The sequence below is a fragment of the Periplaneta americana genome, chromosome 7, assembly GCF_040183065.1.
Source record: "Periplaneta americana isolate PAMFEO1 chromosome 7, P.americana_PAMFEO1_priV1, whole genome shotgun sequence".
NCBI classification, from domain to species: Eukaryota; Metazoa; Arthropoda; class Insecta; order Blattodea; family Blattidae; genus Periplaneta; species Periplaneta americana.
The window spans coordinates 176,344,525-176,358,311 of record NC_091123.1 but is presented as its reverse complement, the minus strand read 5'-3'; the positions used below and the strand labels follow the sequence as shown (position 1 = coordinate 176,358,311).

General features: G+C 34.5%; 1 protein-coding gene across 1 annotated transcript in view; it reads right to left on the bottom strand.

Annotated features, from left to right (window-relative positions):
- The window catches only part of LOC138703781 (uncharacterized), a 391,629-nt gene extending 379,915 nt beyond the window's left edge, over nt 1-11,714 (bottom strand). Inside the window, exon 1 of the mRNA XM_069831957.1 lies at nt 9,965-11,714. The gene's annotated coding sequence lies outside the window, so the exon portion shown is untranslated. The remainder of the gene's footprint in view (nt 1-9,964) is intronic.
- Between the last annotated feature and the right edge of the window lie 2,073 nt (nt 11,715-13,787).

Below are 13,787 nucleotides of genomic sequence, written 5' to 3'. Positions count from 1 at the left end.
AAAATGTATTGAAGAATGAAGAATTTGCTTTGTACATAGTGGTATAAAAAAAAGTGACAGGAGTTAACTATAAAATTACAAAAAGGAATCGCCAAATATTTTCTGTTCCTGTGTTTAGGATCAGTCATAATCAATAAAAAAAATCGGTACAGTGTAAAGTAATGGGGAAGAAAGAACAATCTGTCCTATACAGAGTAACATAAATTCATTAGCCTAAATCCTGGAAAGCTTCTCGTGATCGCATTTCATATAAAATTAGAGTTAACAAAGAGCTTCGTCAAAGACATTGGATGAAAAAGGAAAGTAGATATATCCTACACTATGATCATGGGAGGAATTTCTATTGCGTCTCACATCAGATAAGGAAGTTTCTAAAATACAAAGTTCCTGAAACTCCATTGATTAGCCTTGAACTAATAGTTGTGCGATCTCCTAAGCAATGGTGCAAAGGTTTCTTAGGAATAATAAACATGAATATTATGAATTCCTTGTGACGTCAGTACGACATTCAAAGAATTAAGGCTGCAGCATTTTTCTTAAAATTTATATTTCCCTCAGTCACACTTAACTTTTTCCCTAAACATGGGTGCCGTTAAGTAGCAATCAAGGGAAACATTTATCAGTTTCATATTAGGCAGGGCAAACTATTAGAAAACGTCTTCTGGAGGCAAGCATTTGCAAAGACTAAGAAGGCATATGTTAGATGAAATTTATGAGCACTGCCATTTGAATAGATGCAATAAAACGAAGTTCAGTGCCCAATACATATTGTTCTTATTAGTATACTCTTATAGTTAGACCTATACGATATTATATTTACATAAAAAACTAGCTTTTCGTTAATTAATTTCACTTTCGTTAAAGTTACTAGTACTGCCTAAATAAATAGTAATATGCGTTACAGGAGCGGTATGTTGAAGTTTTTATATTCGAGGAAAAGTTTGAAAAAGCGAAACGTAGTTGAGCGGAGATCGTTTATTACATACCTGAAAGAGGAATTTCTAATTAGTTGCAATGAAATATCCATCTTGGTTTCTGTTCAATGACGGCAAATTTGCAAAACAAAAATATCTATCTTCAACATTGTTGCTTTAAAATGTTTTCTGTGTTTACTGTACTCCAGCAGGCCGTGATATACGTCTGTCTTCCCCCCCCCCCTAGTCTACTGACTACATTGTTACTTCTTTCTTTTAGACATCATCCTGATTGTGCTGTATTTTCAAAATTGTCTCATAATAATCTCTTTCTATTATCTAATATTATTTGAAATATATTAACATTCTATGTATTTTAGTTTAATTCTGCTACACAGTTTATTTCAATGTTTAATTAATAGTTCTTAGTATTTTGTTGTTTAATTCGTAAATAACTCTTGTATACATGTAACTCTCATCTAAATCAAATTGTTGAATTCTTTGTAAGTTCATGCATATGTATATACTCTTTTTGCTGGTTGACTGGAAGAGAAGGCCTTACGGCCTTAACTCTTGCCAGCTAAAATAAATTATTATTATTATTATTATTATTATTATTATTATTATTATTATTATGAGTCTGGAATCTTGTTGATTTTCTCACAGCTTCCTTAATGTTACTTGCATCACGAATGCAGTAACTTTAGTGGAGTTGTAGAGTTTACTTAATTTTTGCAAATATTTAAAAACAATAATTAACAGTGCAATTTAGGTGAAATTGCAGTGGTAAGATTCCAATTTATAATTATTACTATATTGAACGTCTCTAAAAATAATATGTTAAAAGCCTAAACAGTAAAATCAATATGTCACTTAAGCGGTAAGAAGAGGGAAATTGTTGTGTGTGTTAGGTTGGGAATACTGAATGTGGAATTTTAGACTTTCCGCGGATTGGTTTTGTGCGGAAACCAAGCAAATACACACGATCTCGCACAAACAAATTTATTAAATAGTTGTATTACCGGTTGTTCTGTATGGTTGTGAAACTTGGACTCTCACTTTGGGAGAGGAAAGAGGTTAAGAGTGTTCGAGAATAAAGTGCTTAGGAGAATATTTGGGGCTAAGAGGGATAAAGTTACAGGAGACTGGAGAAAGTTATACAGCGTAGAACAGTGTAAAGGCTATTGACGTGAGGAAGAAGCGAAGAATACAGTAAGAGAAGATGGAACAGTGGTTACAGAAACAGACATCAGATACGGATGAAGTAAGTGAATTAAGTAGAAAGGAAAGGAATAATAATGTAGGCTTGATTTAAGTAGAAGTAGAAATGAAGAACCAGGTTTTAGAAAACTTAAGACTAAAGGTAGAAAACATCAGTGACTACGATCTCAAGATGAGGAAAAATAACTTAATAATTTTCGGGGTCGAAGAAAGGGGCCGGGAAAAAGAGATGGATACCTTTGAGAAAGTGAGAGATTTATGTGAAGTGATCTTTAATATAGAGTTGAGAGAAGAACATGTCGACCATTCGTACAGGTTAGGGAACGGGACCAAAAGTGTATAAGCAGATGTGTAGAATAAAATACAGGGACATCATTTTATTTTTACTTCAATTTTTATTGTACCTGCGTTTCTAAATGTACTTGACTCCCACCCCTTTCACTAATGTCCTTGCTAACGTCAGTCACACAAACTTACGGCCGCTGTTGCTAGCAGTGAAGTAAACAGTACAAAGTACAGTGTGTTTCAGAAATATGTTGCGTTTTCTATAGAAGAAAGAGCTTATATTATTGAAGTTTATTTTCACACAAGTATGGTGTGTAGCATAACTGAATTTATCTGTGTGGACTGAGCACAAGTGAAGATTAGAGTTACCGAAAGTACGGTACCCTATAATATGGTACGGTACTTAACAGCATTATTTAAACAAGAGTTTTGTTTTACTGTTTGTAGGTATGAAGGACGATGATGGAAACTGGAATTACAATATAACCGAATTTGAACAACAGTTTTTTTTTCACAATTTCCTGATTATATCATTACCGAATATTTTCGTAGAACTGTAATTAATCTGGTAGATAAATTTAGAGCAACAGGGTGTACAGAAAGGAAGAGAAGTGTAAGATAGCTAACAAAGGTGACAGAAGATGCTGTAGAAGATGATAGAGAAAGGATGCAGCGAGGTCCTAATAAGTCGGTCAAGAAGTTAGCTCTAGAAATTGGGGTTTCTTACGGAAGTGCTCACAAAATTCTCAGGAATAAATTAAGTTAGTAATATGTTGAATAAAGGAGACATCACATAATGTATATAACCGCCTGAAGACTTGAGTTTGTGAAAACAAATTGTTACTATTCTACTGTTTTTTGATAAAATACTGTAAAGTAATGACCAAACTGAAAATCGTAATACTATATTTCCCTGTAACATAATTGGATACAATATTTTTCTCTCCTCCTATAGCTAGTTAAAGTTATGTTTTATTTAACGACGCTCGCAACTGCAGAGGTTATATCAGCGTCGCCGGATGTGCCGGAATTTTGTCCCGCAGGAGTTCTTTTACATGCCAGTAAATCTACTGACACGAGCCTGTCGCATTTAAGCACACTTAAATGCCATCGACCTGGCCCGGGATCGAACCCGCAACCTTGGGCATAGAAAGCCAGCGCTATACCAACTCGCCAACCAGGTCGACTCTATAGCTAGTAAAATGATTTGTTTGCATATTGCACTAGCTACTCCAAACTCCTGTAATGGAAGGGGGGGTAACAATGTTTCCGAGTATAGCCAGGTTAATGTTAAAAATGTTGGTAAAAATAAAGTGATGTCCCTGTATAAGTATTTATAGGAAGTGAGAATAGTGACAAAGGATTAGGTGTAAGCAGAATAGTGAGAAAGTGAAAGTGAGCGCAAATAGGAATGAGTGATAATAGTGAAAACGGGTTAAGAGAAGTGAATAAGGGACAGCATAAAATTAGTACTAACATTTGAACGTTGGAACAGTAAATGAATACAAGGTCAAAGAACAAATAGGACAAATAATTCAATATGATAATTTATAGAGAAAAATTGAAATTGAGATTTTAGTGAATAATAGTTAGAGGAAAAAGGGGGTTTGAAAGGAGTACATAATATTAGATATATTAGGATTAAAGAATAAACAGAGAATAGCAAATGAAATGTAGGAGAAATGCTGAAGGGGAGATTGACCAAAGTAACAAAAAAGGTACACGGTTTAATTGGGAGTATTTGTGTAGACGTGTACTGCAAATAACGTGTTATTGGAATAATATGTTAATGGTGGCACCGGATACAGAAATGTGAGGTACACCATTACATGTAAAGAAGTGCTGTGACAAAATATATCATATCATATACAGCGTAGAACTGCACGTATTGTATTCAACTGACATAGGCTAATTAGGAACATTAAATCCAGACGTTTGAGATGGGCAGGGCATGTAGCACTTATGGGCGAATCCAGAAATGCATATAGAATGTTAGTTGGGAGGCCGGAGGGAAAAAGAACTTTGGAGAGGCCGAGACGTAGATGGGAGGATAATATTAAAATAGATCTTTGGAGAGGCCGAGACATATTTGAACTGTTGTATCAGTGAAGCGAGGTGAGTCAGTGAAGTTATGGTTTTACAGTGCAGTGAACAGTTCCGATCAGTGATAATTTATAGCGTCAATGAAATGTGTTCTATAGTGTCAGTGAAATGTGTTACAGAGTGTCAGTGAAATGTGTGCTAAAGTGTCAGTGAAATGCGTCATAGTGCCACTACAGGGAATGAGATGAGAGTAAAGTGAAAGACTATTAAAACTTATGTAGGACCTATAGATAATTATGTAGGTTGTATTGTAAAATTAGGTGTTTTATTTTATGTTTTATTATTATTGTGTTAAATTGTATTGTGTATTCTTATTGTATTGTGTATAAAATTGTATATGTGTTGTAAATTGTATTATGTATTGTAAATTTTATTGTGTATAGCTTATCATTTTAACTGTGTATTGTTAATATTGTATATACCACTGCCACCGGGTGCTTGCCCACTTGCAGTGTAAATAAATACATACATACATACATACATACATAGATGGGAGGATAATATTAAAATAGATTTGAGGGAGGTGGGATATGATGGTAAGGACTGGATTAATCTTGCTCAGGATAGGGACTGATGGCGGGCTTATGTGAGGGCGGCAATGAACCTCTGGGTGCTCTAAAAGGCATTTGTAAGTAAAGGAAGTAGGCCTAGCTACTTACTATAAGGTTCCAAAAAATAAATTTCGAGGTTTCCTCATAAATACACATTTTCAAAATCTGGTACATAAAAACGTGGTTTTTGGCATGCTATCTCCTGTCTGTCTGTCTGTGTACAGCCACTTCTGGTTACTGGATGCATTTTGTTCTTATTCAATATCTACGAGCCAATTTATTCAGGAATAAGGCATATGAAATACAATAAGCTTTAGTGGACAAATGAACCGCTCTTTATTTGAAGTCGAAAAAAAGCAAAATGGAGATGAACTCGAAATCCATTCTCACGGCTTTTTAAATCGTGTTTCTTGTATAAGATGAAGAGATCAATTAAATACTTACTTACTGGCTTTTAAGAAACCCGGAGGTTCATTGCCGCCCTCACATAAGCCCGCCATTGGTCCCTATCCTGAGCAAGATTAATCCATTCTCTATCATATCCCACCTCCCTCAAATCCAATTTAATATTATCCTCCCACCTACGTCTCGGTCTCCCTAAAGGTCTTTTTCCCTCCGGCCTCCCAACTAACACTCTATATGCATTTCTGGATTCCCCCATACGTGCTACATGCCCTGCCCATTTCAAACGTCTGGATTTAATGTTCCTAATTATGTCAGGTGAAGAATACAATGCGTACAGTTCTGTGTTGTGCAACTTTTTTCATTCTCCTGTAACTTCATCCCGCTTGGCCCCAAATATTTTCCTAAGCACCATATTCTCAAACACCCTTAACCTATGTTACTCTCTCAAAGTGAGAGTCCAAGTTTCACAACCATACAGAACAACCGGTAATATAACTGTTTTATAAATTCTAACTTTGAAATTTTTTGAGAGCAGACTGGATGATAAAAGTTTCTCAACCGAATAATAACAGGCATTTCCCATATTTATTCTGTGTTTAATTTCCTCCCGAGTATCATTTATATTTGTTACTGTTGCTCCCAGGTATTTGAACTTCTCCACCTCTTCAAAAGATAAATTTCCAGATCAATTAAGTAAGTTAACAAATACTTTTTCGTTACAAATTTCTCAAAGTCCAAAGAGTCCTCAAGTTAAACCTTAGCGCCTCATTATTGTAAGATTACCACTCCTTACCAAAACCCATTTGTTATGCCGAGTGAACCAATACAGATCAATAGGCTATATTTTAACACTGATGTCATTTTAAATGCCAAATTTTGTAAATATAAAATTTATAAATTATTAATACAATATAGTACGTTAGGTTAGGTATAGCCTAGTTACTTCATGCAAATTTGTAGAAACCAATTACACGTACATATTTAAACTACATAATTAACCCATACAATTTATAAGCGAAGTTAAATAAGCCCTATATTAATTTTCAGCTCAGAATACCTTTTGAGTATAATTCAGAAAACGAAAAGTTCATCTTTTTAGACAGGTGCGGCAATATCATTTGCGCATAACAAAATTTAATTGTTGCAAAATGCGTCAATAATTGAATATTTTATTTTAGAAAAGACACAAATCACATTTTTTGTGGAAATTGATGTTTTGTTAAAAATGCACTCCATTAGAATAGCCACATTAAATTTAGAAAGGATACACTCCTAACTAGACTTCATTTGTTGCTATTGAGGTTGGATAAATACGTTTATTTGAGAAAGGGCATATAATCAAATGAACGAGCTTTTGAAGAAAAAACTCTAACAGAAAAAAAAATTGAAGACATAAAAAAGTTCTCAAATAAGTTATGTAAGTGAAGAGGCAATTTCTTTCTAAGACACCAGTGTGAATTGGATAACTAGGCCTACTGTAAAATTTTCATGCCAAAAGTGAAAATAAGAGGCATGTTTCCATGTTTATCACTATTTTGTACACTTATTATTGATATGTAATAGGCTACGTCCATCTTTTCAACTCTCATTATTCCTGTGTTAAGTTTAGAAAGGGCACATGTCCAACACAAAAAAAAATTACATAGAAACCACCCTTTTCATTAAAAAATCTGAAACTCGTGTGTAAAGTGTATTTTAGGTATCCTTCCCAAGATGCAATACAAAGAATTTAAAAAAAAAGAAAGTTGTTTAATTTAAATCGTTTTCTTGAGTCTCCTGTAAAATTGGAAAAATGTGACTGCCCTTTCTAAAATAAACATTTCAATTAGAAAGCATGTGTGCAATCTATGAGATTCATTAAAAATATGTATTTTTCATTAAATATAACGAAGAACTGAATTGCCAATTTTGTAATCAACACGCAGATTTAAACAAGCAATAAACCAATTTCTTTGCTTGTTATTTATACTCTCTTTAAAATCTCTGGTCATATCGCGAGTTAATTTTTTTTGGGTGAAATCCGAAGGCCTGTGTACTATTGTTGAGATGGTTGTCTTGTTGTCAACTAGATGGCGTCTGTAGATGTATTACTGATTTGTTATGATTATCAATGATTGGCGATGAATGAAGCCGGTGATATTCAGGGATGTTGTGGCCCGAATTTCTTGGCATTTACTTCACGGTTTTACGGTTGAGGGGAAACCCTGAAAAACCTCAACCAGGAAATTCAATTCGATTGGGAATCGAACCCGGGTCCTCTTCGTAAGAGACCAGCATGCTGACCCCTACACCACAGAGGTGATCAACCCAATTTTGTTTATAATTTTTTTTTTTTGTATTTTTCTAAAGCGTTATTAATATATACGTCAAACGTACAAGAGGCCAAATTAAAAATTATAACACAACTTTCACTATTAGGTACTTAAGACATTATTCTATTTCCTTACAATTGTTGCAACTAAACCTACTTCCGTTTACCCTACTTTGGTTTGATGTAAGATTTCGTTCATTACTATCCGAAATATTGTGTCATGGCATTAAGTTGTGTATAAAACTTATGTCACTAAATAGATAAGCCTCAATTAAAACCTTGGTTAAACGAGCGTTGAGCGGATTCCGCCGATTTTGGAATAGACATTGACGCACTTAGGTTAGGTTAGATTAGTTTAGGCTTTTATTATCCCGTCAAGATGAAGGTGAAAGCGATTGAGTGTGATTTTTTGTTTTCTATGTTGGCAGTTCAAGTACGTCGGTGTCTATTCCAAAATCGGTGGAATCCGCTTAACGCTCGTTTCACCAAATTCCTATTTCTACAAATATTCATTGTCGTACTATTAAAACATAAGAAAATTAATTAATTATTTTAAAATGACCGTGATCTTTAACTGATTGAACATATTTTAATAGGTGTTCACATAAATACATTTTTGACGAGTAAACATTACGAAGGCAACTTGAATCTGGTTATTGTAATTACATAATATTTCCGTATTTTAATATTAAATTTGGTAAATGTAGGCCTATTGTTAGTTTTAGATTTTCAAAATTTGATTTCACGTCAGCACAAAGGAATTTACTGAAAACACGCTTTAGTTCATTTATTTAAAAACGAAAATCTCAATTAAGCATAATTTCAGGATGTTATTCTTTGAGATATTTGAAACACTAAAGGTTAATACAATTTTGTGTTTTGTTTCCTTTCCAAAATAAAAATTGTGTTACATGAAACATTTCATAGCGTGTTTTGGGAAAGCCACTGACTTACATAATTCCCAATATGCTCAATTAATTTCAGAGACCAGTGTATTATGATAATAAATGATTGAAAGAATTTTAGTATTGTCCTTTAAATGTGCATAAATTTGATCTGAACAAATGTAACTTTTCGTTCTGAAAAGGAATTTTAAAAGGTTACATTTGTTCGGATCAAATTTCTGCACATTTGAAGGACAAAATTAAAATTCTTTCAATCATTTATTATCATAATACACTGCTCTCTTAAAATGACTGAGCATATTGGGAATTAAATAAATAGCTTTCTCAAAACACACTATGAAATATGTTTCATGTAATTTTTTTTCTCGAAAAGAAAGCAAATCGAGCAGAATTGTGTTAACTTTTCTGTTTGAAATAACCCCCTTCAAATTAATGGCATTACTTATTGTTCACCCTGTATTCACCCTTTAATTTAAACGTATATTACATACAGAAGTCATAAAAGTCTTATATTCATTTAACCCTTGATGAAAACATTATTATTTAGCTACCTGAAGATAATGGAAGTCTCAAGTTAAGTCGAATAATATTAACATATCTATTTAATGTTAACTCTAACTGAACAGATAGGCCTAATCCTGAATTTGCAATTACCGGTACCCTAACTATTGTTTAAAGGTGATTTTTTATTAATAAGCACACGATTTTAAGTCAAGGATATCCAATCTATTTTAAAGTAATGTTTAATAGTTTAGGCCTACTAGATTTGTTAACGCAGCATTTGTCTGCCTGAAATAATATAACAGTACCGGTAACTAACTACATTAGACTACAACGGAAACTTTGTGACCAAGAGACCTCTATGTATTTTTATTTTCAATAGCGATAAAATATAGAAAGCACTATCAAGATGTCCTTCTAAGCAAACTTGTAAACGAATTTGAAATGCGAAAGAATTCATGAATAAATACATGAAAATACATTGAAGTAAGTGTAATAAATGTTTTGTTAAATATTATTATTACTATAAACTTATCAATTGAAACCTGAATGGATTCTAATTCTTGCAACTAACGTGTCTGCAACATTTCAATTTATTAAGGTTATGTATGCCGTGACACTTTCTACTTTTTTTCTCGATTTACCACTAAAATGTCATTTGTTTCTATAAATCGAAAAGTGTTGCAAAATGAATACGTTGCAATATTTCAAGTGATATAAAAAGCAAACCCAACCAAGTACAGCACATGTTAACATGCAATAACTTACTCGTTTTGTTTTAGGAGCGATGACATTGGTTCTGCCGCTGTAGCAGTGTGTCAAGACTGTAGTTGCAATGTTTCCAAGACTTTCTTCGAAGGCAGTCTGATACGCACTGTCACAAAACTGTCACTGATCTTTCTTTAAAGTAAATTACGCACGACAGCTTACAAAAACCTAGATGATACTGTTCACAATTACTCCTTGACCGTGTCTTATCACAATATTGGTTCACAGAGGAAAGTACGTTCGAATCTCCGCTGTTACTTTCGACATGGTAACGTCCTTGTTCGTTATATGAATTACACCAACGTTTAATTGTGCTACTGTGGTTCTTGATAATAGTTCCAGGTATGTGCAATGGTATCTGATTATCACTATACAGTTCTGTTCGTCGGTTTGTTGGAACGGGTCGTGTGACGCTGCCGGCTGGCAGCTGTAACGTCTGCGAGGAAATAACCGCAATTGTTGCAGCAGCAAAGCACCACCAAAATCCAACCGAGACTGGCGGCGTGGCGAAGTGCTGAAGGCTCGTTGTCAACACAAAATAGGTGCCACGTACGTCTGAAACGCAGTTTTCAGCCAGGCAAGCCTCCTCTACTGCCGTGTTGCTGGTCGCTGACCGAATGTGAATTATGAGGATGGAAACGAGTTCCAAGGTGTAGAATTGCACAGGCAACATCAGCAGCATTGCAGAAAAGCATTTTGGAGGCAAAGAGCAAAGATTACTTTTCCTTTCCACTCATTACCACACAAACATTACAGGAATATTTAAAAGTGGTCACACTTATTTTTTTACTGGTTTCATAGCTGTGCACGAGAATGACTTCTACTTAAAATTTACTCGACCTTCCTCCAATTAATTTTATGCTCTCAACGGAAAGTCTCGAGGAGACATTTTAATGACATGTAATGTTGTAAATACCGATATTATTTGATGCCGCATACACTTAGACGTGTTTCTAATATTGGACCGTGGCCACAAGTTTACTTATGGCAGTTTTTTTGTGATTGGCTATGTGCCAACAAATAACGCTTATTGGTAGTTTAAAACAGTTGAACTTATGCCAACAATGGAAGCTTGGTACGTCCTACATTTTTTTCTGTTTGGATCGCTACCAAATTATAACGTCACTGTTTTTTTACGATTGATGGACGCAAAAATCGGTTAAGGTTATTTTGAAATTCTTTGAAGAAAATGCTGTTCTTGTGTTCTAACAACTACTAATTTCTAAAATATAGTTTAAACATATAACTCAACAATAGGGGTGTGCCCAAGGATCATAGTACGGAGGGTACCTGAAAGGGGTTAGGAAGAAAACTGGCAATTGGGAACACAAGGGCTGGAGGTTATCCTAACATGAAGTCACACAGCACTGACGAGTAGAATCCACACGCAAATATTTACCCATCGCCAAGTCTCGCCTACTCAAGTTAAGAAATAACCGCCGTTTTCTTTTCATTTGTACACAAGTTTTTCTTTCTTTCTTGTTTCTTTTTTGTAATTATGATTTAAGAAGACTTTCACTGCACAAATCTTCAAGTTCAATTCGAGTTAAAACGATCGCGAACATTTGTCAAACAAGACAGACGTGACGACTAAGTGCAATAAATACAAACGCCAGTTCAGTCGAGAAATGCAGACTGCATTCTGTTATATCACTGTCGAACCTGAGCCGTTACATAGCTGATCATACCCGCCACACAACCAAATCCCATGGCCCTCTGCGGCCAACTGAACGAACTGTGAGCGCTCGAAGTCTACGCTCGTCTGCAGCTCGCAGCGGAGGGCAGGATTGTAGATGCAAGAGTGCCAACGCGACAGCAACAAAGTCGCCGCCCATATTGAGCGCGGTTCACAGGATGCATTATACAGAGTAACGTTCACTGCGATACATTTTAAATTTATTGTTAAAGCATAATGCGTTAAATTTTAATTAATAATTCGGAATACGTACACATGCAATAATATTGACAATAAAATTAATGTATTTTTTGGCATTCCACGCCTACTCGTTAATGATTTACAAAATACAGTAATCCATTCCAATATTCTTTTGAGAAGAATAACTCCTATATATAGATAGAATTATTGGAGATCATCAATGTGATTTTAGGCGTAATAGATCGACTATTGATCAGATTTTTTTGTATTCCACAGATATTGGAGAAAAAATGGGAGTATAAGGACACAGTACAACAGTTATTCATAGATTTAAAAAAGGCATATGATTAGATTAAAATACAAGTTTTATATAATATTCTTATTAAATTTGGTATTCCCAAGAAACTAGTTCGATTAATTAAAATGTGTCTCAGTGAAATGTACAGCAGAGTCCGTATAGGCCAATTTCTGTCGGATGCTTTTCCAATTCACTCCGGGCTAAAGTAAGGAAATGCACTGTCACTTTTACTTTTTAACTTCGCTCTAGAATATGTCATTAGGAAAGTATAAGACAACAGACAGGGTTTGGAATTGAACGGGTTATATCAGTTGCATGTTTATGCGGATGACGTGAATATCTTAGGAGAAAATCCACAAACAATTAGGAAAAACACGGAAATTCTACTTGAAGCAAGTAAAGGGATACGTTTGGAAATAAATCCCGAAAAGACAAAGTATATTATTATGTCTCGTGACCAGAATATTGTACGAAATGGGAATGTAAAAACTGGAAATTTATCCCTTGAAAACGTGGAAAAATTCAACAACAGTAACAAATATAAATGACACTCAGGAAGAAATTAAAGGCAGAAAAAACAAGAAAATGCGTGTGCGGCAGGCAGGTAACAAACATCCAGACAGACAGACATACAAACAAAAATGTCAAAAAAGCGATTTTTGGTTTCAGGATGGTTAATTATACATGTTAACACCAATTATTTTTGGAAAATCTTAAATTAACAGAAAAATTTTGGCTACAGATTTATTATTAGTATAGATTTTGCTTGACACCTATTCCTAAAGAAAAACGCCCCAAATCCACATATTTTCTATTTTCGTTACAGTCCATGAGGTTAAACACCTATTTCACACTTATTTCTAATTGAAAAAGTCCTAACTCCACCTGAAACACATTTTCCTGTGTCAAAATAACACATCTCCACACACGAAAATCGTGATTGTAGACTCCTACATTAGTGACATCTTGCGCTCAGAGATAGCGCCACAGATTTCTTAATTCATTTTCTCTCTTTAATCATCACGTCTTCATCTAGCATTCAGCATGTACCACGCAAGTCAAACGATTTATTGTGAGAACGCATTCTTACAAGCAAAGAAATTTGCTCACGTGAAGTTCATCACAAGAACTTCGTTATGAATCTTTTGTCTTATAACCACAGTTGTGAGAATGTGAGTTCATTAAATTATCATCATCATCATCATCCTTCACGAATTAGGCCTCTGTAGACCTGTTTCGGCCCCATCTAGCAGTCTTCTAAAAGGTCTTCCTGGTCGACGATGTCCTCTAGGTTTATACTGCATCATAAGTTTTGGGATTCTGAATTTTCCATTCTTCTTACATGATCTAGCCAATTTAATTTGTATCCGTTGATTTTTTCTTCTCCTGACTCTACTTCTAATTGTTCTAAATATTTTTGTTCCTTTTTCGGTCTAAAAGAGTATATCCTGCTGTCCTCCTGAAAAATTTCCGTTGCTTTGATTCTGTTCATGTCTTTTTTCTTTAATGGCCAAATCTCGCTTCCATATAAAAGGGAAGGTAATGCTAGTGTATTATATATTTTTATTCTTGTAGATTTTTGTACTAATTTAGCTTTTAATGTATTGTTTATTATTCCTAGAATTTGTGTAAATTTGGTAATTTTCTTG